Source organism: Ursus americanus, chromosome 13 (assembly GCF_024610735.1).
Source record: "Ursus americanus isolate L20-20 chromosome 13, mUrsAme1.1.p, whole genome shotgun sequence".
Taxonomy (NCBI): Eukaryota; Metazoa; Chordata; class Mammalia; order Carnivora; family Ursidae; genus Ursus; species Ursus americanus.
The window spans coordinates 10314595-10339645 of NC_142139.1; positions in this window are offsets into that span (position 1 = coordinate 10314595).

A 25051-nucleotide genomic window follows, 5' to 3' on the forward strand; every position below is an offset into this window, starting at 1 on the left:
TATCAGGACAAAAAGAGTGGGGGATTATAGAGGACTCTATAGAGATATTTTGAAAATTCAGGATCCATTCTGACATTTTTGGGCAGAATGTCTTTCCTTTCACTGGTGACAAACTCAAGGCACCAAGTTTGCACATGTCCCATTTGGCAGTCTCATCAAAGGAGAGTAGAGGATTCGAACTGAATTCTGGTTATGTTTTATAAAAGTTTCGGTGTCCCTCTTGAACATGACACTTCCAGACAAAAGATCTGGGTTCAAATTAAGAATAATCAAGAAAACTATGAATTTATAGCTGCTGAAATGGGATACCAGATTTTGTGGAGGTGGTGGTAGAGCAAAAAACCTAAAACTGCAGAGGGAACAATTTGGACCCTGGGAAATATAAAGAGGGGAGGCTGTTAGTATTATTTTGTCTTTGATAACTGACCATGGGGAAGATTATCAGTTGTTACAAGTGCAGCATTTAGCAGTTCTTGAGCTCTCAAGTTTATAAACAGTCATTTCTATGTATGGCCATGTGGATCTAGTGACAGCTAAACAGTCAGACTCAGAACAGTCCCCTATTTGTGCCCAAGGCTTGTGCAAAGGCCATTCCTAGCCCTCGGACTTTATCAGAATGGTAATTAAATCTATGAGCAGATTGTTGTTTGTGCTCCACTGGGCTCTGTCATCTTGCTCACTGATCAGTGGGGTTACAGAGTCTGTAACCAAGTACTAGGCTCTGGAGGATTCAAACACCCCCATCTACTACTCTGTAGTAGTAGTAGTAGTAGTAGTAGTAGTAGTAGTAGTAGTAGTAGATGGATATGCTCCTAGAACCTCTCCTAGCTGGTCTAGTTGTGCTGTATGAGGAACACTTCTGCATTTACTGTCTTGAGAAGTGTTATGACAGTTTGTTAATAAATTCTGTGGATGGTGTAGCTTTTTCAAACCGGTACAAAGGCCTTAAGTTTAATTGACTGCTAGGTCTATTACCTGCTGTAGAACTCTGGCCTCAGTTTGATTGCTCTTACCCTTAATCTTAGAAGAAAAAATGATTAGAAATGGCAAGGATGGACCCAGCTCAAAATGCCTATGGGGGTCTTTCCCAACCCCATTCTCTAACATTCTTTTGGGTGAATGAATATGCTGCCTGGCTGGTGGCATGGACTAACAGGACAGGTGGGCCTGACTCATCTCAGGAGGTCACCTAACAGAAGAACTAGATTCAATTATTCTAAATGAACTGGAGCCTTATGCTTATTAGCCAACCGGTTAACCATGTGGGAAATACTCTTTTTTTTTTTTTTTTTAAGATTTTATTTATTTATTTGACAGAGAGAGAGGCAGTGAGAGAAAGAACACAAGCAGGGGGAGTGGGAGGGGGAGAAGCAGGCTTCCCGCCGAGCAGGGAGCCCAATGCAGGGCTCGATCCCAGAACGTTGGGATCATGACCCCAGCCCAAGGCAGACGCTTAATGACTGTGCCACCCAGGCACCCCTGGGAAATACTCTTAACACTATGCAAGTCCTACTTGGGGTACCCAAAAAGTGTGAACACACTCTCATTCAGGGGTACTCTCCGTCCCCTTGGAACTCTACTTTCTGTGTGAAAATCACACATTAATTTGCCTCTCTTCTGAGAACATAATGATTTACATCTTAGGTGGGTGATAAGAGATCTTCAAGTGTTTAAGGAAATACCACCTCAGGCTTGGAAGGTATTCCAGTCAGTCTCAACTAACTGGCCAAAGTTGTGATGGATGACACAAGTACCCTAGACTTCCTTCTTGCAGGTCAAGGTGGAATTTGTACAATCCTGTTGTATCTGGTTTAATGCCTCAGGACAAGTGGAAATGTCAATACGGTAATGTGGCTTTATGTGGTAGATATTGAGGGTTTCACACATTTGCTTAGCAAGAACCCTGGAGTACATGGCTGAAGTCAATATTGCAGATTGGCCTTACCTTGCTGCTGGGAGTCCTGTTGATTGCGTTGCTATTTGAGGAAAATAGCATCTCTTGTTGGGCAGATGAATCATAGTAGCTGAGAGAGTGGTATGTCCATGGAAAAATTTACCTGAAGCAAAGATGGTGTAGAAACATGGGTGTGTAATGATGGAAGATAATTCTCCATGAATCTCTAATGTTTTCCTGTTACTGTAAGTAAAAACTTTTTTTTTTCTGGACTACCTTTTCAAGGATGCTTGTATAACAGATATTTTAATAGAATAGTAAATATTGTCTCCTCTGCCTAGACACAGTGTAAATTTGCTTCCTGACCAAACTAATAGAGATAATGTCTCCCTCCTGGACATAGATTGGCAAGCTTTTTAACAGCCCATTTATGTGACTGGGAGAGTTCCTTAGCTCAGGGTTACTCAGCTGTGATGTATGCCCACTGTGTGTACAGCGTCCACTTGGGCCACTCCATATGACCACCATGGGACTTGGGAATTTGGGCAACAAATGCAAACATGAAACTCATATTACCTGGTATTCTGAGTAAAAGTCTGTCAGACCCAGGCATTTCATATTTTCTGCCAGCATCTATGAGACTGGGTGGCTACACTGTAGCTTGCAAGTATGTAAACCTCATACCCTTCACAGGTTTTAATATCCACATTTATTCCTCTCTAATCCAGGAGAAATAAGCCTAGAACCTTGGTCTCTCATTTCCCAATAGTGCATTCTTTATATATAACCATAGCATTTGTCATTACCCCTAAAGTGCCCAAAGAGAATTTACACTCTAAATGTATTTTTTGACAGAATAAAAAGTATTTCCTGTATCCTTGTTTCTAATGTCTACTTAAGAATAAATTTTGAGTTTTTTTTTTCAATGAGGAGCAACATCTGAAATTTTACTGAAATTATGTTTTTTAGTAAGAAGAGTTCACCACACCAGTGTTGATTTTAAACTTGGCAAACTTATTTTTTCTATTTCAAATTTAAACTGAGAGACTAATCAGCAACAACAGGGCTGTAGGAGAAAATAGCATGCTGAAGTAAAAGTACTTTTGGTTCTTTGAATTACAGGGATTTACTTTGTTACAAGATTTATGTACAACCTAAAGCAATGCACATTAAGAAAAAAATTCCCAGGTGATTAATCTGCAGTCTTTGAAAAAGCAATGCAAACCTGAGAGTTTTTGATAAAAACTGAAACATTGTGTTTTGAAGTTATTTGTTAGGATTCCAAAATAATTCAAGGTATATAATTTTCATAAAAGCTGTAATAGAAACATCAATTCTTATAATTTGCAATGCTGTATATATTTAATAAATTAATTAGAACGTATTGATTTTATGGCATAATATTATGGTATTATTACATATTACATATTAATTAATTATTACATATTACGTATTAACATACTACAGAGTATTAACAAAATAATGCCTGAAAAGATTATTCTTGGAGTATATCTATCACAATTCATGTGTGAACTTGTTTCTATAAAAACTATAAGTTAATTCTGAGGAAAATTAACTGAAGATAACTTTTGAAATAAAACTAATGTAATAAAATACATATACATTTTATTTATTTTAGTGGAAAGCCAGTCTAAATCAGCTACCTCTAAATTATAAACTTAACAGAGCTACAAAAGAAATTATATAATATATATAAGAATATATTTGATCACTGGGCTCTGAAGACCAGGGACACTTATATCCCTTGTCCCATGGGATTGTAATAATCAGTGTCACCCCAAAAAAGGAGCTCATATTCCTATCGGTGCCTCAATTTATGTGACTGCTGCCGGGGGATATCTCTACATTGCCTGGCTTGGTGGCCAGTGAGGCTTACACTCAAGGGTCCCATAGGACTGTAAGCAACAGAGAAAGAGTTCTTAAACACCTGCCATTCTCGGGACACAGCAAAAAGAAACGAGAGTTCTGCTTTTTTGTAAAGGAGGCTTATTAGGTAATGGTCATAACTGTGGCCTGAGGGTCATGCATCTTGGGGCTGACTGTAGCCCTTTCCAGAGACCTCGTCAGGCAGGTGCTGTTTTCATGCTTATCCACTGCTGTATTTGAATTTATACTATAATTTTATATTATGCCCAGTAGTATTTACTTATTATCTTATGAAAATATCTATGGAAAATGTCTAAAAATTAAAGTCAAAATTAATTTCTATAAATTACTTATATGATGATTTTTAGATACCATTAGTAAATTTTCTCTCACAACTGTGGTGACATAGTCTTTAATTTATACATTAGCTAGTTTCCCACACTAAAAATAAAAGGAAAATAGGAAAACATAAAATGTATTTCTTATATTGGTCAAGTAGATTTTTCTCTGTCTCATTGCCTAGTTTTTATTAATGTTGGACTGATTACTTATTTGTCCCTGACTACTTTAATGATTGTTACTTAAATACCATTATCATGGTTTTACTAACCATTTAAATGTAAATCACTTCTAAAAATTAAGGTTTATTTTGAGATTTCATATTATTTGAATCAATTTTGTATCAAGAGTGGGTTGAATGTGGGCAGAAATGTCAAGGTTGGAAGCAAAGGACAAAAAAACAACTTAAAAAAATCTCATTCTCTAAACACATACTGCTTTGCACACTTGAAAGTCAAGGTCATTTGTTGAACATTTTAGTATCCAGACATGTTTAGGACATTGCTAATTCTCTTGTGATGGATTTACACTCTTGTTTGATGCATTTGTATTTTGAGTTTTGATACCCAATATAGAATAAGTGACCCGGGACGCCGGGGTCGCTCAGTAGGTTAAGCATCTGCCTTTGGCTCAGGTCATGGGCTTGAGCCCCGCATCAGGCTCGCTGCTCAGCGGAGAGTCTTCTTCTCCCTGTCGTTCTCCCTCTGCCTCTCCCCCTGCTCGTGCTCACTCTTTTTTTTCTCTCTCTCAAATAAATAAATAAAATCTTAAAAAAAAAAAAAAAGACAAGTGACAGTACTCAGAACCCTATTGTGTATATGGAAAGAGTAAGAGCCTTGAGGCTACCTCCATTTTATCCTTCAGTCTAAGGGTCTGCAAAATTGTTCTTTAAAGGTCCACATTGTGAATAATGTAAGCTTTGTGGCCATACCATCTCTATTCAACTTTTTGAAACCACTGTTACAGCACAAAAGCAGCCGTGGACAAAGCCACACACAAGCCACACACGACACATGAACAAATGAGTGGTGCTGTGTTCCAGTAAAATTTTACTTACAAAATAAGTGAGTGCCTCAGTTTGGCCCTCCAGTTGTAGTTTGCCAACCTAGTCATGACCTCCTTCTTATATTCCATGCTTGCATTAAGTTATGAAGAAAGAGGCAACAGGGTACACATCTTCCCAGACATCAAACTGGGCAAAGAGACTGATGCATTCCTGATAACAGATGCCACGATTAATTTTATCTCCAGGGAGTTGAGAGGAGACTAACTTTCTACTGACCAATATATACTAAGGAAAAAACTAAAATAGTTTTTTTTTTTTTAATTCACATCATTATTTTTTAAATTTTAAGCCTGGTAATAGCCAATACCGCAATATTTTTCTTTATTCTAATGTGAGAAATAATATCTAATTATCAAAAATAAATTTATCATGGTATCATACATAATATTACCTTATCGAAAGATTATTTTGTTTTCAAGTTGTGGCAATTGTTTCATAGTGGCTGAAGTGTGCATTAACTTTATTCCTTCCAAAATATATCTTTATATCCTACTATATAGAAGATTTCTTTTTTTTTTTAAGATTTTATTTATTTATTTGACAGAGATAGAGACAGCCAGAGAGAGAGGGAACACAAGCAGGGGGAGTGGGAGAGGAAGAAGCAGGCTCCCAGCGGAAGAGCCTGATGTGGGGCTCGATCCCATAACGCCGGGATCACACCCTGAGCTGAAGGCAGACGCTTAACCGCTGTGCCACCCAGGTGCCCCTAGAAGACTTCTAATTAGCAGGATTATTCCAAATTCTTCAGCCATGTAAAATAGACTTGCTAAAAATAGCATGTGCTTTATAGCTCTCTAATTCTTTATCATGTACAAAACACTGAGACATTCTGAACAATGGTATTAAAGATATGTTCTATTATAATCTTCATTCTTTTGGAGAGGACACAGTTAGGGTCCTTAGGGTACTGACATGGTCTCTCTGAGATTAGTGATGATATACATCTCTATTATTCAAGCAAGGCTTTCTGTTTTCAGAACTAATGTTTTATAGTGATATAAAAGTCTGATAAACATTTATTAATTTATCATTTATATCAGAATCTACATAGTATTTTAGGAAGTGTAAAAGTGGGAGAATGATATAGTGGGAAGAGATACATGAGTTGGAATTTATTTGGTTGGTCTTTGTTAACTTGGCAAGTTAACATTTTTTTCTCTCTGTTTATAAGGATCTTCCAGGTAGTACTTGAACGGTGAGTGACCTTCTCATCCCATTTGGGTTCTGACACCCCATATTAGGTTACTCTTCCAGGTGAGCAATCTCCTTTATGGTACATGTTTCTTAACTGTTCTATGTACCAAGCTATCCCTCCTGCATTCATTTTACACCAAATCAAGCTTTTTAAAATGCCAATCTGGTAATTTTATTCTTCAGCTGAAAATGTTTCAGTGATTTATTGTTCTTCATAAAATTAAAGAACAGAGTATGACTTAGAAAATATCATGATCAAACTCTTATTTTTCCTCACCTTTTACCACTTACTCATGCTCAAAGACACCTGTATGTTTCCCTTGTTCTTCACTCCAGACTACAGACCTGAGCATAGCTAATTTCTATTTATTCACTTTGAGTGTCCTATCTTATGAAGCTTTCATTTATCGAACAATTTAGTTAGGTTTTCTTTTGATATGCTTTCATGGAATGCTGTAACTATTTCTGTCATACCTGGGAGTCTATTTCACTTTTGTCCTCTACATAGATTATAAACTCCTCAGGCTGCTACATGTTAGGTACTCAAAAAATTGATACATGAAAGAAATGTAACAGGCAAAGAATTATAGGTAATTATTGTTATTGCAATTATACATGTATAATATTAGTAATTATTATTACTAATTCAATCCAGCTAATACAGTAACTGATTTATGCAAATGTATCAAAATATTAACTGTGTAAGAACCCGCTGGTCTACATATCAACACATGTTTATGGTTCTATATTTCTTATTACTCATTGATAAGGCCTCATATTTGATTTTTCTATTATAATTATGTATTTGTATTTTTCCATTCACACCATCTTACCTGATCACATTTTGCCAGGTGAATGGTTAGCATCTGGGCTGTGTTTCTTACCAAAATAAGAGTGAACTAATTAATAGACACTTTTTTTTTAAAGTAACATTTGTGGCTTCATTAAAAATAATTCATGAACTGAACAAATTCTCAACAAATATATCTGTCACATAACAAAGGAAAATAATATCCTTAAAACGAATGCTTCAGTGGTCATGAGAAAAATTTGGAAATTAAAGAATTTCTTTAGTTTTTAGCATGGGAGTCATTTTAGGAATATTTTACATAATCAGTGTTAAAGATCAATAGGCTAGTGAGCTAGCAAATTATTCTTGCTGAATACTTTCCAGAACTTGACAAGTTAGAGCCCTGTAACACTAAGCTTCCACTTCCCAAAATTTATTGAGAAGTTTACATTTCAGGGCACCTGGATAGCTCATTAGCTGTGCATCTGACTCTTGATTTTGGCTCAGGTCATGATCTCAGGATCATGGGATCAAGCCCCACATCTGGCTCTGCACTCAGTGTGGAGTCCTCTTGTCCCTCTCCCTCTGCTCCTCCCCTTCTATTTCTCTCTCTCAAATATATAAATTAAATAAATAAATAAATAAATAAATAAATAAATAAATAAATAAAATGTTACAAAAAGTTTACATTTCAATTACCTTCTTCTACAAGAAAAATGAAAGTCACTAAACTATTATTAGAACGCTGTGCAGGAATGCTAATAGCATCAAATATATAATTCTTTGGAGAGAATTTCAAAGATGGCACATGATTACAGTGACATTAGTGGCCAGCAAATGAAAACCCAATACAAGCTGAATAATAGAATATAAAAAAAGTTATGGTGATTTATAAAAATACTTGGCATAGTGTTGCCATGTTTTATTTGGTTAATGTAAATGTTTTATTTCAAATATGGTAATTAAAACAGCACAAACATTGAGTTAATGTACCTGGCACTTTGTGCTGAATAGGTGTCTTACTGTTAAGGGATAGTTGCCTTCATTCAGCTTTAAGCAAGGCATACATGTCTTCATGTACTCTCCCTTCCAGAGACTTCTCTTCTTTCCCAGTTATGGTTCAGTTTCACCTGACAGGGACTAAAAATATTGGCATAGGTGAGTTGAACACAGGACCACAGTTTGACATTTAAGGGTATGGCTTCTAGAATTAGGCCTGAAAGTAAGGCTTGCTTTTTATTTAACCTGTGTAAATATGAGCTTCTTCATCTGTAAAATAGGAGTAATAATTATACATACCTTATTGGGTTACTGTGAGATTAACAAACTGATAAATGCAAAACACTGAGAACATTTAGCAATGAGCGCATTTGACACAACCTCTGCCTGCCCCCACACACCAGGAGAATGGTATTGCTCATCTGCCTTTCAATTCTCTGTAAACAACCCCACTTCCGAACTTCAAATATAGGCTTCATGTTTTATTTTTTTCAGGGCTTCATTATGTAGATCAAAGCAATGAGTGAGGGGGGAGTTGGATCAACTGAGAGTCTAGAGGAATTACATTGGAAATTGTAAGGGAAGGGGAAGGCAGAGGTGGAAAGTCAAGAGGGAAATGCAGGAGCTGGAGACATTAGTTGGAGAAATTTGGAATAACAGGTAAACAAGAGTTTTTGGAAACAGTCACTTCGTTTGTGAGTTATTACCAGAGTAGGATAGTGGAGGAAGGAAGAATAATTAAATAAATTTTTCTGAGTTGTGAAACTATCCTATTAGGTATTTCTTTTTATTTTCAAAAAAGTCTTAATTATCTTATTTTTGTTGATCACACATTCTTTGAATAAAACACCCACTCAACATAAGAAGAATGTATTCCAACTCTATGAAGTTTACATATATACATGTGTAAGACACGCATCAGTATTTCTGCCTAGGGAATTTCCTGATTCAAAGATAAGCTAAAGAGAAGTCTATAATTACAATGCATGGCTATACTTCAAGCAGCCACAGTTCATTTGCTCCTCTAAATCTGAGCAATGTTGAAACAGTAAGAAACTCCCTCCTGTTCTATGATAAATACTTACTAAAACCATTCTATTTTGCTTTTATTCTGCATTTTGGTTTGTAGTGGAACCACCCTGGATTTTTCAAGCAAGAGAACACATGGATTCAAAATGTTATATTTTCTAACTGAACCAGATGCCTTGATTATGCTTATGCTCTGTGTGACATAAGCACATGTCTCCCTTGTGCTTAAAATGGAGCACAAGTTTGATTATGCTTAAAAGATATGTTGGATTGTACCTAAAATGGCATCACTTGGAGCCTAGATGACTGAGAACTTATTCCCTTCCCATGTCATCGTTTCATGTTCTTATCTAGAATTCTGTCCTCAACAGTGAAAACAATACAAGCTTCAGTAAGAAATGTTTTGGGATATTATAGTTGCTATTCCAAAATAGAGGAGTTAGAGAAACACATTGCTCAAAGACAGCAAATTTCTTGATTTTCTTCTTAATATACAGCATCAAAAGGCATCAGTCTTCAGGAAATACACATATAATGGAACAAAAGGGGAAAAATCACATTTTGAAATTTATAGAATTCATAATTTGGGCCATTGCAAGCATACTGGTATTTCACGTGAGTTTTTAGCATTTTCAAATATATGTGTTAACAATGTAAAGCAACACCACGCCATCATTAAAAAGTCCTATTGTTAACCTTAAGGGCATTTGTATTTTCTTTTTTTTTTTTTTTTAAGATTTTATTTATTTATGTGACAGAGAGAGAGAGACAGCCAGTGAGAGAGGGAACACAAGCAGGGGGAGTGGGAGAGGAAGAAGCAGGCTTCCCAGCGGAGGAGCCCGATGCGGGGCTCGATGCGGGGCTCAGTCCCAGGACCCTGGGATCAGACCCTGAGCTGAAGGCAGATGCTTAAGGACTGAGCCACCTGGGCCCCACAGGGCATTTGTATTCTTTCTAAGAGCTTTAAGTCTAGAGGGAGATGTAAACAATAAAATGATTATTTTAAAAAATAATAGTAATTTCATGTAGATCAAGTAACACTAGGTTTGAAACAGTTACAGAACTATCCCGTAATCTTAGCACATTTTTACAGTATATGCTAACAAATCAATTTGCTTTGTTATTGGTGATAGCATAGCTGTTGTTGTTGTTGTTGCCGTCGTTTTTGTATAAGAGTCTCTGCAAGTCTGACTGCTAGTACTGTCAGGGGCTCAGCAAAGAAAACACTAGCGATGAGTAATGGAAACCTGTGCAGAATTCTCTCAGTAGTTATAATGCTATGGTCAGTATATATGATCTATCTACTTTAAACTCTCACACACACGTGCATTCACGCACACACACACAATGTTTATTTGTGGTTTCTATTATGTTCTATTACTGGCATGATGGTCCATAGCACTTAAATTAAGTACAGATATTTTATCATTGCAACTGAAGAGTAAGAAAATGGAAGCAATAACAATGAAATGTAGTTCAATTATAAAAATTCAATAGATCCTAAAATATGTGTGGCCAAAAAAAATCACTGAAAATAATTTAAAAATTATAACTGGATGTTATACACATAATTTGGCATGGTGCAATAAATATTACAATTACATAAATTCTCAGAGTAACAAGAAATTAGCCAAATACTGCATTACATATTACACATCATATATTACTTTAATATTATGATATTTATCTTTATAATGATTTTAGAAACTGAATTATTAAAAATATTTTCTTTGAATAAATAGAGCTGGAGAAATCCTACTTAGAGAAAGCACATCTGAGCTTTCCTAGACAAGTTGAGATTGTAAATTCGTTTGGCATTGTTCATCAACTTTAAAAAAAAAAAAGTAAAAGTAAGAGCAAATCATAATTGTGGTAGATTTCAAACGTGGCCACAATTTTTTTCCTCCCTGTAATCCTGCCTTGTGAACTCCTCTGCCACTCTGGCCTTGTGACTTGTTTGGGTCAATACCATGTTAGCAAATGTGATGGAAGCACAAGCTTGAGAAGCACTTGTACAGACGGTTCATCCTCTCCTGTAGCTCCTGGGTCTCCTGCCACCATGAGAATATGCCCAGTTAGTCTACCAGATGATGAGAGGCACACGGCCTGGAACTCCATCAACCTGGCTAACACTCTTCAAACCATTCACATTAGGCCATATTGGAACTTCCAACCACCAGACAATCTACCTTCTGTCAACAGATACAAGAGAGCTCTGTGGAGACGAACTGAACTAGCCCAGTTCAGAATAATTGTTCAGATAACCCACAAAATCATGATCTAATTAAATGGTTGTAGTTCTAGGCCACCTTGTTTCAGGGTGGTTTGTTACACAGCAGAAGCTACACACACGAAAAACACAAAATAAATATGCTAGGGATTATTTTAACTGCATTATGCAATGAGCTTTCAATGGAAAGTTATATAGCAACTTTAACACTTATACAGACAGATCTGTATTTAGAATGGGTTATAATAATAAATAATAAAAAGTTTTTCACTTACAGTGTATTTAATGCCATTTTGGTTAGTTTGTACATGATAACACATTATATCCCTTGTTAACCAGATAGAATAGTACTATTTTTATCCCTCTCATTTGTTTTATAGAAAGAAACAAAGGATAGATCAGTAAATAAGACGGATCATTGATTTGAATTGAGGCAGTCTGGCTCTATAAACTGAACTCTCAACCATTATATTGCTTCTTGTAACCAATAATCATGATACATTGTAAGGTAAATAAAACAGGAAGTAGAATATTATGAAAATTCAACCAAAATTTTTGTTTAATAAGATAGTTTGTACAGAGTAGACAAAGATAAATAAATGACATGAGCAAACTAATGTTTCCTATTGCTACTGTTACAAATTACTATAAATATAGTGGCTTAAAACAACACAAATTTATTATCTTACAGTTCTGTAGGTCAGGAGTTCAGTACAGTCTCACCAGTATAAAATGAAAGTATTGATAGGCTGTGTCCCTTTGTGGAGATTGTAGAGGAGAATGTGGTTCCTGCCAATCCAGGTTGTGGACAGAATTTAATTCATTGAGGTTCTGGATTGACAACCTTGAGTTTTTGCTGGCTATAAACTGAAGGTTCTAGAAGCAGCTACGTTCTTTGTCTTCTAGCCTCTGTCTTCCATTTTCAAATCCAGGTATGATGAGTTGAATCCTCACATGGCATTTCTCTGACATCTCTCTTCTATTGGTTTCCGCTTTAAAGAATCCATGTGATTAGATTGAGTCTAGCTAGATAATCTAGGATAATCTCTTTATATCAAAGCACTTAATTACCTCTGTAGAATCCCTCTTACCATTATAAGGTAACATATTCACAATTTCCTGTGATCAGGACATGGGCATCTTTAGGGGTGCTATTATTCTGCCAAACACAACTTGTAAACATATATGTCCCAAAGTTGGCAATGTTGTTTCTGAATGATTTCAGTTTATAAGTGAATTTTGTTTACTTTTTTTGGTTTAACTGAATTCTCTGATATTCCATAAGGATAATATGCTATAAATCTGGTATAAAAATATTTGTATTCATAGTACATTTTCTGGAAAAAATACTTAGCATTTATTTTTCAGATACCCAACTTAGTGTGTCCTTTAAATATAAATACTATTAGTTAATTAACATTGCTTGTATCTCAGGCTTGATTATTGTATTGCCATAGTGAAAATCATTACATCATATAACATGAAATTGGACTTATTTTCAAGTTCAGTGTTTTTCTAGAAGTCATATCAAGAATCATTAAGAGTTAAAAGTAGAAATTTAAGTTATCCTGACTTCCTTTTATAACTATTATGGCGTTGTCATTAATAAATGGATAAAGTTAACAATCCTTCTTGGACATCTTATTTCCTTCCACAAACAAATCTTGAGTTCAGTTAGTTAATTACCCACTTTGAAGTATTATAGAAATTCCTCAGAAAACTAGCATTTTGAAAAGTATTATAAAAAGTTTTGTGTCCATTTATTAAAGTGTAATTGTAACATTTTTGACTTGTAAGCTCTTATTAACTCATTCTGTCTTTGTCTCTCTCTATTTCTTCTCTCCGTCTCTGTCCCCTTTTTCTCCCCCTTACCTCCTGGCCTGAAATGTTGTTTCTTTCCTTAATATATTAGCTTTTTTAGATTCCTGTTTCTAACTCCAGTTCCGCTTTTGATTTTTTTTTTTTTTTGAAGTCTTACATGTCTTGTTGGGAGTCTTATTGAATTCCCACAGTATTGGCATTCTGTACACAGGGGACATGAAAAAAGCTATATGAAATGGGATAGCAAAAAATATTGGATATGCATATTGCACATATTTCCTCTGCTCACATGCAAGCTTCATTGTTCTATCAGACTTCACTTACAAACCTAAGATAAAAATTACTAAGAATTTCAAAATAATGACAACAGTGCACTAAATTATGTGTGGCTCCCTTCTTAGCATAGACCCTGTGTGACTGCATAGCTTGTACACCCACACAGCCAGCCCTGTTTCCTTCCTCCTATATCCCTGTTCCCATTTTCTAACTTGTGCTTTCTGTGATTACCTCCTAGATAAATGACTTGCATCCCAAACCTTTGCTCATCATTTTATTTTAAGGGAATGCATACAAAAACGGCAATAGTAGTGGTCATGACAATGAAATCCTGAAATTAGTCAGATGGCACCAAGTATCCCGCTGGTGGTGACAAATGGTATCAAATTGACAAACTGATAATGTATGCTGAACTGAAACATCATAATTACTTACACTGTCATTTGTGGAGAATGAAATGAGATACAAGTGGAAAGGAAAACCATGATTATGCAATGGCTTAGAGCACTTGCAACATATTAGAGCAGTAGTGATTATAAAGATATTGGAGTTGATTACATTTTTTACTGACCTAGAAGCTGTGAGGAAAGAGGATGACAGGTTCAGTCTAGTTGAGTATTAGTTCGAGGTACACTGTGCAAGCCAGAAACCCTTCAAAGCAAATACAGAGAGACCCATATCTTTAGTAGCCAAAAGTCAGATTGTACCGAAAAATCAAACCCATGTTTTGATTTTTTAAGAGCTGCAGAACCACCAAAAGGCATCTTCACTGCAAAACATAAGCCCCTGATAGAGAGGGACTGAGATGCCAAAAACATGGAAAAGCCATTGGATAAACTCACTCGATAACTTTGAGCTCCAGATTCTCCTGAACCCTCTGAACTGGAGAAATTATGCCCTATCTCTTGCTATAGAAGGGGAAAATTATAATATCTGAATATTGAGGATGGCCTTACTTAAGGTAGATAGCACATGAATGATACTTTTCCTCATGAACTTTTGCCTCCTGTCTTTATTGCCTCCTAAATCAATAGCTAAACTGAAATCTTAGCCTGTATTAAGTAGGAAGTATGGGCTATATTATGTGAACAAAGGATCATTCATTTAAGAACTGTAGAAATCCACCAACATGTAAGAGCAGAAGAATAAAATCTAAGGATCTGAAATATAACATGGTGACTATAGTTAATAATACAGTATTGTATACTTGAATGTGGCTGAAAGTAGATCTTAAGCATTCTCACCACAAAAAAAAGTATTAACTGTATGAGGTGATGGATGCGTTAATTATCTTGATCTTGGTAATTATTGCATAATGTATATGTATATCAAATCATCACATTGTACACTTTAAATATATACAATTATATTTGTCAATTATTCCTCAGAGAAGTTGGAGAAAAAAGAGTAGAAACCTAGAGAACACATACAAAAGTGGACTTTGAGTACACTACACAGAGGAAAAGGAGGCATAATATAAAGCTGATTAGCAAGAGAGGTTATTGATGTGGGAGTGATATTTGATGAATCAGGATGAAAATACTAGCAGATTTGATGAAAATGCTTCAGCCAGTTCTAATACACTGCTTAAGTAGTTTTATATCAGTTTTCCGTTGTCATAATAATGCCCTATAACAAATAACCACACAATCAAATGGTTTAAAAGAGTAACTATTTATTCACAAGCCAGTGGATTGGCTGGATGTGTTGTTGTTATTGTTCTGATCTGGCTCAATTGTGTTGAGCTGATTATCTCAAGCATATGCTATTAACAGACTGATGGTCTGAATGGAGCTTGTCTAGGATCACCTTGGCTGGTTCATGTAGTCTCTCATCCTGTAGGGGGTTAACTCATACTCACCTGAATGGTGAAGCGGAAATTCAAGAGAAAGAATCAAAGTGTGGAAGATTCTGGGTTAGAGTAAGGCACATTGATCCGTCCATTTCATTCTATTAGTCAAAGTAAGTCAAAGACCCAGTTGAGATTCAGAGAGTGAGGAAATAGACTCTACCTCTTGAGCTGCAAAGTCATATTGCAAAGAAATGAATACCAGAAGGAGTAGATAATTGAGTCATTTTTCAAATATTCAATCTCCCTTGAAGCTTAGAAATATATATAATCATCACTGCCTTGACAGAAAATTGAAAAAAAAGGAGACAGAAGATTCAGAAAGATGGGCATGTTAGAATGAATTTATTATGTGAAAATGGGGAACCTATCTGTAAATAAGTTCGCTCATATGCCTTTAAGTAACATTCCCTTTATTAAAGATATAAGGAAGGCACTGGTGGAGGGGGTAGTGTTAGCAACATCCTTGAGAAACTCTTTGTTGTGAGTTTGAGAGGTTGCCAAATACTGGCCTCCAAAATGACAGATTATTTCAGCATAAGAAAGGACAGTGGCTTTAACTACTGGAGGCAAAGTGACAATAATATTCACTAGTGAGGTCTGAACTGCCGGAATCTCTGGTAATGGCTGGATTTTTTTTGGATAAGAAAGTTGGCATCCAAGAAGAGTATAACTTGACTTACTCCAAAAACATCAAGAGATGGTGAGCAAAAGCTAATGTCTGACACTGCATTAGAAAATAATTATTTCTCACTAAGTTTCTGTATTTGTCCCATTTCTTAGACCCAGAGCCTTTCATCTATTGGTGTTTTAGTCTGCTGAGTAAGGATTCTGCAGACACCATGAGTAAGTAAAATGAATATTCTCCCAGTCTTTCTCAAAAGGGTCCTAAGTACATTTACCAGAGTAGTTATAAAGTAGGTACAATAAAATTCCAGACCTCCCAACAAATTTGAATAAGCATCTGAACTATATGCACTAATGATCCCTTATTAGAACAAATGAACATTAAACCCAGGTGATAAATGCAACCCTGGCCTATGTCTGTTTCATAACGAGTCCAGTAGGCTGGTAGATCTACCTCATGGCCATTTCCTTAGTTCCTTGAATGTATAAAAATATATAGATATACTTGACACCTTGCTGTAGTCTTTCTTTGGCTCCTGACCTGGGGAATAAGAGAATTTATCATAGAGTTTAGATAAATCCTGAAAAACTTAAAGGATTCAAGAGTAGTGGTTTCCATTATATCTCTATTCAATTTTCTTATATAATGCCAACAGGGGAAAAAAAGTGAATCATGATGAAAAATGGTGGGCTATCTAAATGTAATCAAGTAATAGGCCCACTTGCAGTTATTGTGTCAGATATGGTACGTTTAGTAGAATAAATCCACACAGCCTCTAGTGTTTGATGTGCAGCTATTGATCTGACAATGTGTTCTTTCTAGTTACTGACAGAAAAGACTTCTTGAATGTTCCACTGTTGTTCTGAGACCTACTGAAATAAGGAAGGGAGAGATCAAAGGGCTACCTGTTCCAAGTTCCAGAACAAGAGATGAATCTGTATGAGGTTTAAGTATCCATATAAGGAGTGTAGGCCAACTCCAAAAGTGGGTTCCAGTTCTAGGGTACTGGAACAAGGCCATGCCTTTTGCAGTAGAAGATTATTAATAGTAAACAGTAATTACTATTGATCTTTAAAGTAGCCTATAGCTTGCTACTCAACCCTAGAACAGATTTAGTACCTGAAAATATTGCATCAAGAGACTATGAAATTGATTCAGCCTTTCATAAGCTGGATTATCAGATACACCACTTAATAAATTTAGTTCAGCACAGTAGCAATCCATTGCATAATGAAAATTACTCAATTATGGTTGAGTCATAGTCATTTAGTAGATCTAGAGGGCACAAATAAGTTATATGAACAGAACCCAACATCAACTACAATTGTCGTACCAATACCTGCCCCTCAACTATAACTGGTTTCACACAATCAGCGACGGAGGAAGAAAATCCTTAGGAGTAGTTCAAGGATGAGTCAGTGAAATATATATGTGAGTTGAAAATGGACTGCTATCCCTTAAGGAGTAACATTAAAGGATGATGTTGAAGGGAAATATCCTAGTGGGCAGAATTTCAAGCAGTATATGGAATCATCAGTTTTGCACAGAGGGAGAAATAGTCTGAGATAAAGATATACATTAACTTTGGAGAGTAGAAAATACATTGCTTAGTTGGGCAGTGAGCTGGAAGGAGCAAGGTTGAAATATTAGGGAAAAACATGTGGGGAGGAGACCTTTGAATGGATCTATAGGAATGAGCAGAGGATGTTCAGATTTGGTACAAAAGCCATTACCAGAGAGCTTTCAAACATGCTGCTGTATCAGCATGGTATTCAGTCTAATATCATCTCCTATCAAAATAATCATTTTTAAGGTAAAGGAAGTTTGCCATTGTGTAGATTACCGTGGGATTCCCTGGTGATACTACATACCATGGCACCCAGAAGCTGCCAGCCTGAGAAAACATTGGAAGTGCCCCTCAAATTTTGCCAGAGCATCCAGCTTAGGGATAGCATTGTGAAGTTGGGAATAGTCCTTCAGAATGTTTATCCAAGTGGCATGATGTATCATTGTTTCTCTTTACCAAAACATACAGCATCAGAAAGCAGAGTGTGAAAGTAGAATGGATCCCTTTAGCAGTGGTCTACTTGCGGAATAATGATTTGTGCCTTTTATCTTTGAAACTAAGTTCCCAGGGATTTAGGACCTGTTTCCTGGATTAGATGCAGGGTGTGTTGGGGGGGAGTCACTTTTACTAGAGACACAGGGTTCTTCTGGACCTAGTTACCGCTGACCACTTTGTCATTTTGACTTCTCATACCAATAGACCAGTAAACCAGTAAAACTAGTAAACCAAGTGTGGGGCACCTCTTGGTCATTAATACATTATTATTATAGTAAAGGTTTATATATGAAACACTGCCTAAGAAAATAAAGCTAACCCGGGGCTTAGATCTCTCCAGAATAAAGGTCCGTGTCACCTCACTGGGCAAATAACCTAGACTAAGATTGACATGAGTCTCAAAAAGGTGGAGGAAGAAGAGGCTGAAAACCAATTTCGTCCGCAGGCCTAGGGGTTTGCAGATATTTTTATTAACCCTCACATTTTAAGACATTTTTTCAAAATTGTGGTGAAAGTTCTGAGAGTCTGCCTACTCGCAAACTAACAAGTGAGCCTGCCAGTGTTATAGATGCTGAAAGAAATACAAGACTCCTCCTGTGTTAGAGACAAAGGACATTATTAATGACAGCACAGCAAGCATCAGAAACTTGGTATTCGTGTTGGTCCCCCTTTCTCCCCAGTCCCATGGGGCATTACAGACAGTTGGTGGCTACACCCACAGTAGAGCTGTGGTAAAGCTGAGGAACTCCAAACATAGAAAACCCCAATCGTTTAAAAAGAAATGCTGTTTTGTTACCTAACATTTGTTCTCTAAAAGGAGACATAACCTCTGTTATGTCTTCAAGGCTCTTTACTATACAAATCTCCTTGAAAAGATAGTCTGGGACAAAAGTTTTTACAAGAGTGTAGAAATCCAATAAAGAATCTTACAACAAAACGTGAAGAGTGACAGAGTAGGCTCATTGTGGGTCATGAGTGGATTTGAGCAGAGCCAAGAAGTAGGACTGGAGCAGATACTATAAATTCCCTGCCCCATATTCTTACCAGCAGTCATTCATACTGATAGCTTCCCTGTTCCAGTGCCAGCTTCCTACATTCCTCTGACAATAACCACTGATAGCTGCTCAACCCACATTCAGCGAAGTCTGCATGTGCCAAGAATTTCATGTCTCCAGGGCAGTCTGCAACTAATGAGAAAGTAGAAGTTAGTGGATTAACTCTGCACTTCTCAATTCCTTAGTGGAATAATTCTTAGGTACATGCTGTGTCCTTTCTCAGAATTGTTGGCAGGATTTGGGGCGCCTGGTGGCACAGTTGGTTAAGCTTCTGACTCTTCGTTTCAGCTCAGGTCATGAGTTCATGGGGCTTGAGATCGAGCCCTGTGCCAGGCTCTGTGCTGGGTGTGAAGCCTGCTTAAGACTCCTCCTTCTCCCTTTGCCCCTCCCCTCTACATTCAATTTTTCTCTCTGTAAAATAAATTAATAAGTCTTAAAAAAAAAAAGGAATTGTTGACAGGATTAAACCCATTTGCTCATAGCAGTTACCTATTCATGCTGACACCTAGTGTCATTATATTATTGTTTCATCTTTTATTTCACTATTTCTTACAAGTTTGAGCTTCTCTTCATATACATGCTAGTCTTAAGCATTTCCTTTTTTACAAATTTTTTCTTCACATTTAAAAAAAATATTTTCCTGTTAGTTTATAAAAATGTCTTGCATATTCTAGGTATCATTTTCTGGTCTCTTTTGGACATTATAAATGTTTTCTTCCAATATATCATCTGTTAGCTTCTTCAGTGATGTCCTTCATTGTAATGAATCCTTATTTTGATGTAATTATATTCATAATTTATTCATTTTTAATTTTAAAGCCATAGTTGCACAATTCCTCTTTCTTGCTTTATTTTTCTGGTTAGCAGTTAAGCTCACTCAATCATGGATCTCTTCCCCTCTATATAAATTTTAGAGAAAATGTATCAAGCTTCTCAAAAAATGCCTACTGAGGGGTGCCTGGGTGGCTTAGCTGGTTGAGCGTCCAGCTCGGTTTAGGCTCAGTTCATGATCTCAGGCTCCTGAGATGGAGATTGAGCCCCAACATCAGCTCCATGCTCAGCAGGGAGTCTGCTTGAGATTCTCTTTCTCCCTCCTCCTCTGCCCCTCTCCCTGCCTGTGCTCTCTCTCTTTCTCTAAAATAAATAAATAAATAAAATCTTTAAAAAATTACTTCATTATAATACTTTTATTTTAAATACATTAATATTTTTAAATATCTAATGCGATTTTATATTTTATATAAGTTTTATATATAAATATGCACATTTGTTTTTATATAAAATGTGTATTAAAAATAAAACATTATTTAAATATATTATAATATTTTTTCTTTAAATATATTTTACCATCCAGCATTGTTTTCTAAATGTCTTATATTCATCTAATAAGAATGAGGTTTTTTAAAGTTGATTTGTTCTTTCTTTTCAAAAACTTTTAGAACTTTTTTCTTGGTGTTTCTAAATATCACTGTAATGTGTCTACATATGGAATTTTCTTAATCTCACCTACTTGTCATTCTATGAATCCTTTCAATTTGTGCATTTTCATCTTTCTGTAGACCTGAGAAATTAATTCTCATTATTTCATCAACACTTTCTTCATTTATATTTCTTTTAAGTGGGACTCCTAAATCCTGATGCTGCCACCTTTATATCCACAGTTCTGTGTTTAGAGAGGGAAGCAGTGAAGAACACTTTGCTCTCACTCTTCAGCATTTCACTTTATTTATTTTTTTTAAAGATTTTATTTATTTATTCGACAGAGATAGAGACAGCCAGCGAGAGAGGGAACACAAGCAGGGGGAGTGGGAGAGGAAGAAGCAGGCTCATTTCGGAGGAGCCTGATGTGGGGCTCGATCCCATAACATAACGCCGGGATCACACCCTGAGCCAAAGGCAGACGCTTAACCGCTGTGCCACCCAGGCACCCCCAGCATTTCACTTTAAAGTCTTTTGTAGAAGGTGATAAAAGTTGATGAATGTCCTTAGGTTGGAATACACCAGCCTCAGGCGATCAGACAAGGAAAGAAGTGGAAAAGGAAAGGAACCAGATGGTTTGTGCCAAAGATTTCAGCAGGACCTTTATGCTGTGATTTTACTTCAACTATTGGCTAAGTGACAGTCAGAATATCCAAAGACAATGTGAAGAAAAGTCAAGGGCAGACATTTAAACATTTCCTTAAATGTACCCTTTCAGTGCTACATCAATCACTGGCTTTAAGTTGCAGCCACTACCCAACATATATTCCTCTTCAAGTCAACCTTCAGTTTCTTCAAGAATTTTTCATAATAGCTTTGTTAGTTCTTGTTATTCATATTCCCCACTCTTTTTTTTATTATTATTATTAATTTTGTGCTGGATCAGGGGACCAGCAGACTGCTAGTTTACTACCTTGAGAAGAACCAAGAAACATCCTTGATAGTCTTTGCCCTGTAAGATTCTTTCTTTCCATATCAAGCCTCTCTATAATTTTGTTTTAAGAACTAAAGCAGTCTTTATACAGATTCATACATTGATCCAGCATTATTCTTGTTCTTTACATTCATTTTCTTAAACTTGTCTTCTCTTTCATATGCCCACAGCACCTGTTTTCAAAGCCACGTATCCTTTTTCATTCACACATAGTGAATACATTATTCTATTCCAGGATATTTAGCTTACCTTTCTAATATCTTTTACAGAGCTATCAATTGCCTCATTTTCTCTTTACTTTCTATCCACACTGGTCCTAAAATATGACATAAAGAATTCATTTATTTGAACTCCATGATACTATAGTTTTATCCCAATCAAGATACATTTGGTAAAGGTATAGGATTGTCACAAAAGTTTAGTATTTTCTTCAGTAAAATCATACAGGGAAAATAAATTCCTAGTAGAAGCTAAGAGGTTTTTTTGAGAACTATATTTTAGCTATTAAAAATTGTATTGGTCCATTTATAATGCTTTCAAAGTCTTTAGAGATATATTTCTTTATCAAAGCAATTTTAGTCTAATAACAAAATCAATAGCATCTTTAACTCATTTTGAAAAGTATCCATAAAAATAGACTGTAATTTTCTTATGTATTGAGTTAAGCCAAATATTTAAAAACCTAAACAAGAAAAGAAAATAATTTTAATTTGCATATAAAAATTGAATGCATTGTTAGTTTATAGGAAAAATATTTATATATGTTTTATTTTTATGACTGTCACTTTTTAACATTCTTTAGATAAGAGGTTAAAAAAAGAACTAATATTATATCACATGTATAACTATTATTTATATTTTCATATATAGCCATCCATGTATTTATCTCAGTATACACACATGCCTACATTAATATAAACATACATAGGTATAATATCTCATATACAGTTTTTCACAAAATCGTATTTTATAGTTTGTACTTTATTATTTAACACTATAATTTATATTTTCTTTATTGTCAACTGTTTTTCTGAAGCATGAATTTAATAGATTTTAATTATCCTATTTTGGTAATACTAATTTTTGGATAATAACAATTGTTTTATCAATCAGGTTTTCTTCAGTAAAGCAGCTGCAAAATTTTCATGGCTTATAATAATAAAAATTTATTGCTCACTTCTGTGGCATGTCCAACAAGAGGTCACCAAGGCCACTAGTCTACATCGTCCAGAGACTTGCATTCAGGTTGATGGAGAAGTTGATATCTCTCTAATGCTACATGTGGCAATGCTATAGAGAAGAGGAGCATGAGAAACCATTTACTGTCTCTTCAAGTTTTCACTGAGAAGACACACATATGTTATTTTTACCACCATTTAATTGGCCAACCATATGGACTTTCCCAATTACATTTGTCCAAGACTAACTGTATTTGGCCATATTCAACTAAAAGGTAGAATTATAAAACTAACTTGTTTCTGTAGGAAGCTGACAAGCGAAATATTCATGAACAGCCCTGAAAACTAACATCTGCAGACTTCTAGTCCTCAAATACTCAGTTTACTCTCCTTACCCTTCAAACATGCTGTTACCTCCTTGTCCCAAAGGAAGACAATTCAAAAATCCTATCCAATCACAGCATGGAACTCAAAGTACAAGATCTGTGGATGATACACAATGATATCTTTAGTTGGTGGTGTTACTAAGTCCATACTTTAAATATATATATGTCTTAGAGCACCCACTAACAAAGTAGCTAATTAACTAACTAACTAGAGAGAGAGAAAGAGAGAGATACGTATTTAGTTTATATATAGAGAGGGAGAGAGGGAGAGAGAGAGAGAACGAGAGAGAGAGGGGAGAAAAAGAGAAAGAATTTTAATTTGCTTAAATATGCAAATACTCTATTTTGAAATAAGGTCATGTTCTGAGTTACCAGAGGATTAAGACTTAAACATATCTCTTTTTGAAAGAACACTATCATATGTTCAGTAAACACGAATAGAAAATTTTTGAACTTCCCTAATGATTGTCACTTTTATTTTTCAACTTTTAGGTATTTTAATAATTATTCTCTAAATACCTATCTCTATAAACTATTGTGCTATATTTTTAATAGGAATTACTTAAGGTATATTTACTTTGTCAAATGCTCTGACAGTTTTTATGGCTTTTGTTAAGTCAAATAAGATTTATATCAAACTATTTTCCCAACAGCAATTTTTAAATGTCTATTTAGGTTTAAACTTTTATTACTATCTTTTTGTATTGATTGACAGCAATTTGAAGATATAATTGTACACTATTGTTTTAATTTGCATTATTATTACTAACAACAACTTTTCCCTTGATAGTTTGTGAATGGACTATGTATATTTATTGAAAATTTTTCTGTTTCAGGAGTATTGGATTTCCTTGATTGACTATAAGTTAATTTATATACTAAGATATTAAACTTTCATGTACCTTACATATTTTTCAGTTTTATGTGTTTTTTTTTTCAATTTTATCTATTGCCATTTGTCTTTGTCTTACCTTCATGACACTTTAGATTTATTCATTTATTTGAGAGAGAGAGAGAGAGAGAGCAAGAGTGCAAGGTGAGGTGCAGAGGGAGAAAGAGTTTTAAGCAGACTCCACACTGAGCAGGGAGCCCAATGTGGGGCTCAGTTTCAGGACCCTGAGATCATCACCTGAGCCAAAGCCAAGAGTGGAAATCTCAACCAACTGTGCCACCCAGGCTCCCCAATGATATTTTAATATGAAGAAATGTTAGTTAATACATCTGACCAAGTTTTGCTTCGTGGTTGTTTTTTGTTGTTGTACTATATACATCAGATATCCATTTGATATTTCACCTGTAACCCCAGGTCAGATACTTATCTATATTTTCTTATCATTTTTCCTTGCCAAAAAATTTAACTACTACACTCATTCTCATTTCTGGCACTTCTTCCAGTTAGTTTTCCAAAATGAGATCAGAGATTGCTCCTTTGTAAATCTTGTCTCATAAAAAACCATAATATTTAGTCACCTTCCCCCCGCATAGTCTAAGGGACTATTGAAGGCAGCCACCACACAGGGTTTGTTCACCACAGGGTGCCTAGCACCTTATTCAGTACCTGGCACAGAGTAGGAGATCAATAAATAAGTTTTGAATAAATGGATGGCATTCATCTGAATTCAGTCACTTTCTTGAAGATAATTCTTTAACGATATAAATTTCTTTTCTACAACTGTTATTGATCTATTTATTTTCCCTCTAATTCTTAAGTCTATTTTTATATTTTTGTAAAACTGTATTCTTATTTCAAAATTATTATATAATTATACATATTATTTTCTTTTTTATTTGTTTCTGTGGCACAGAAACATTTTTATTGCGATAACTTTGGGTTCAGTTTCTTTATGGTTTGTTTTTCTCTACAATGTGTTTTGTCCTTAACTCCTGGCTTCATTGGTTTCAAATGGTTTACAATTTCTGGTCATTAATATGGATGAAGATAGTCTTAAAGTAAA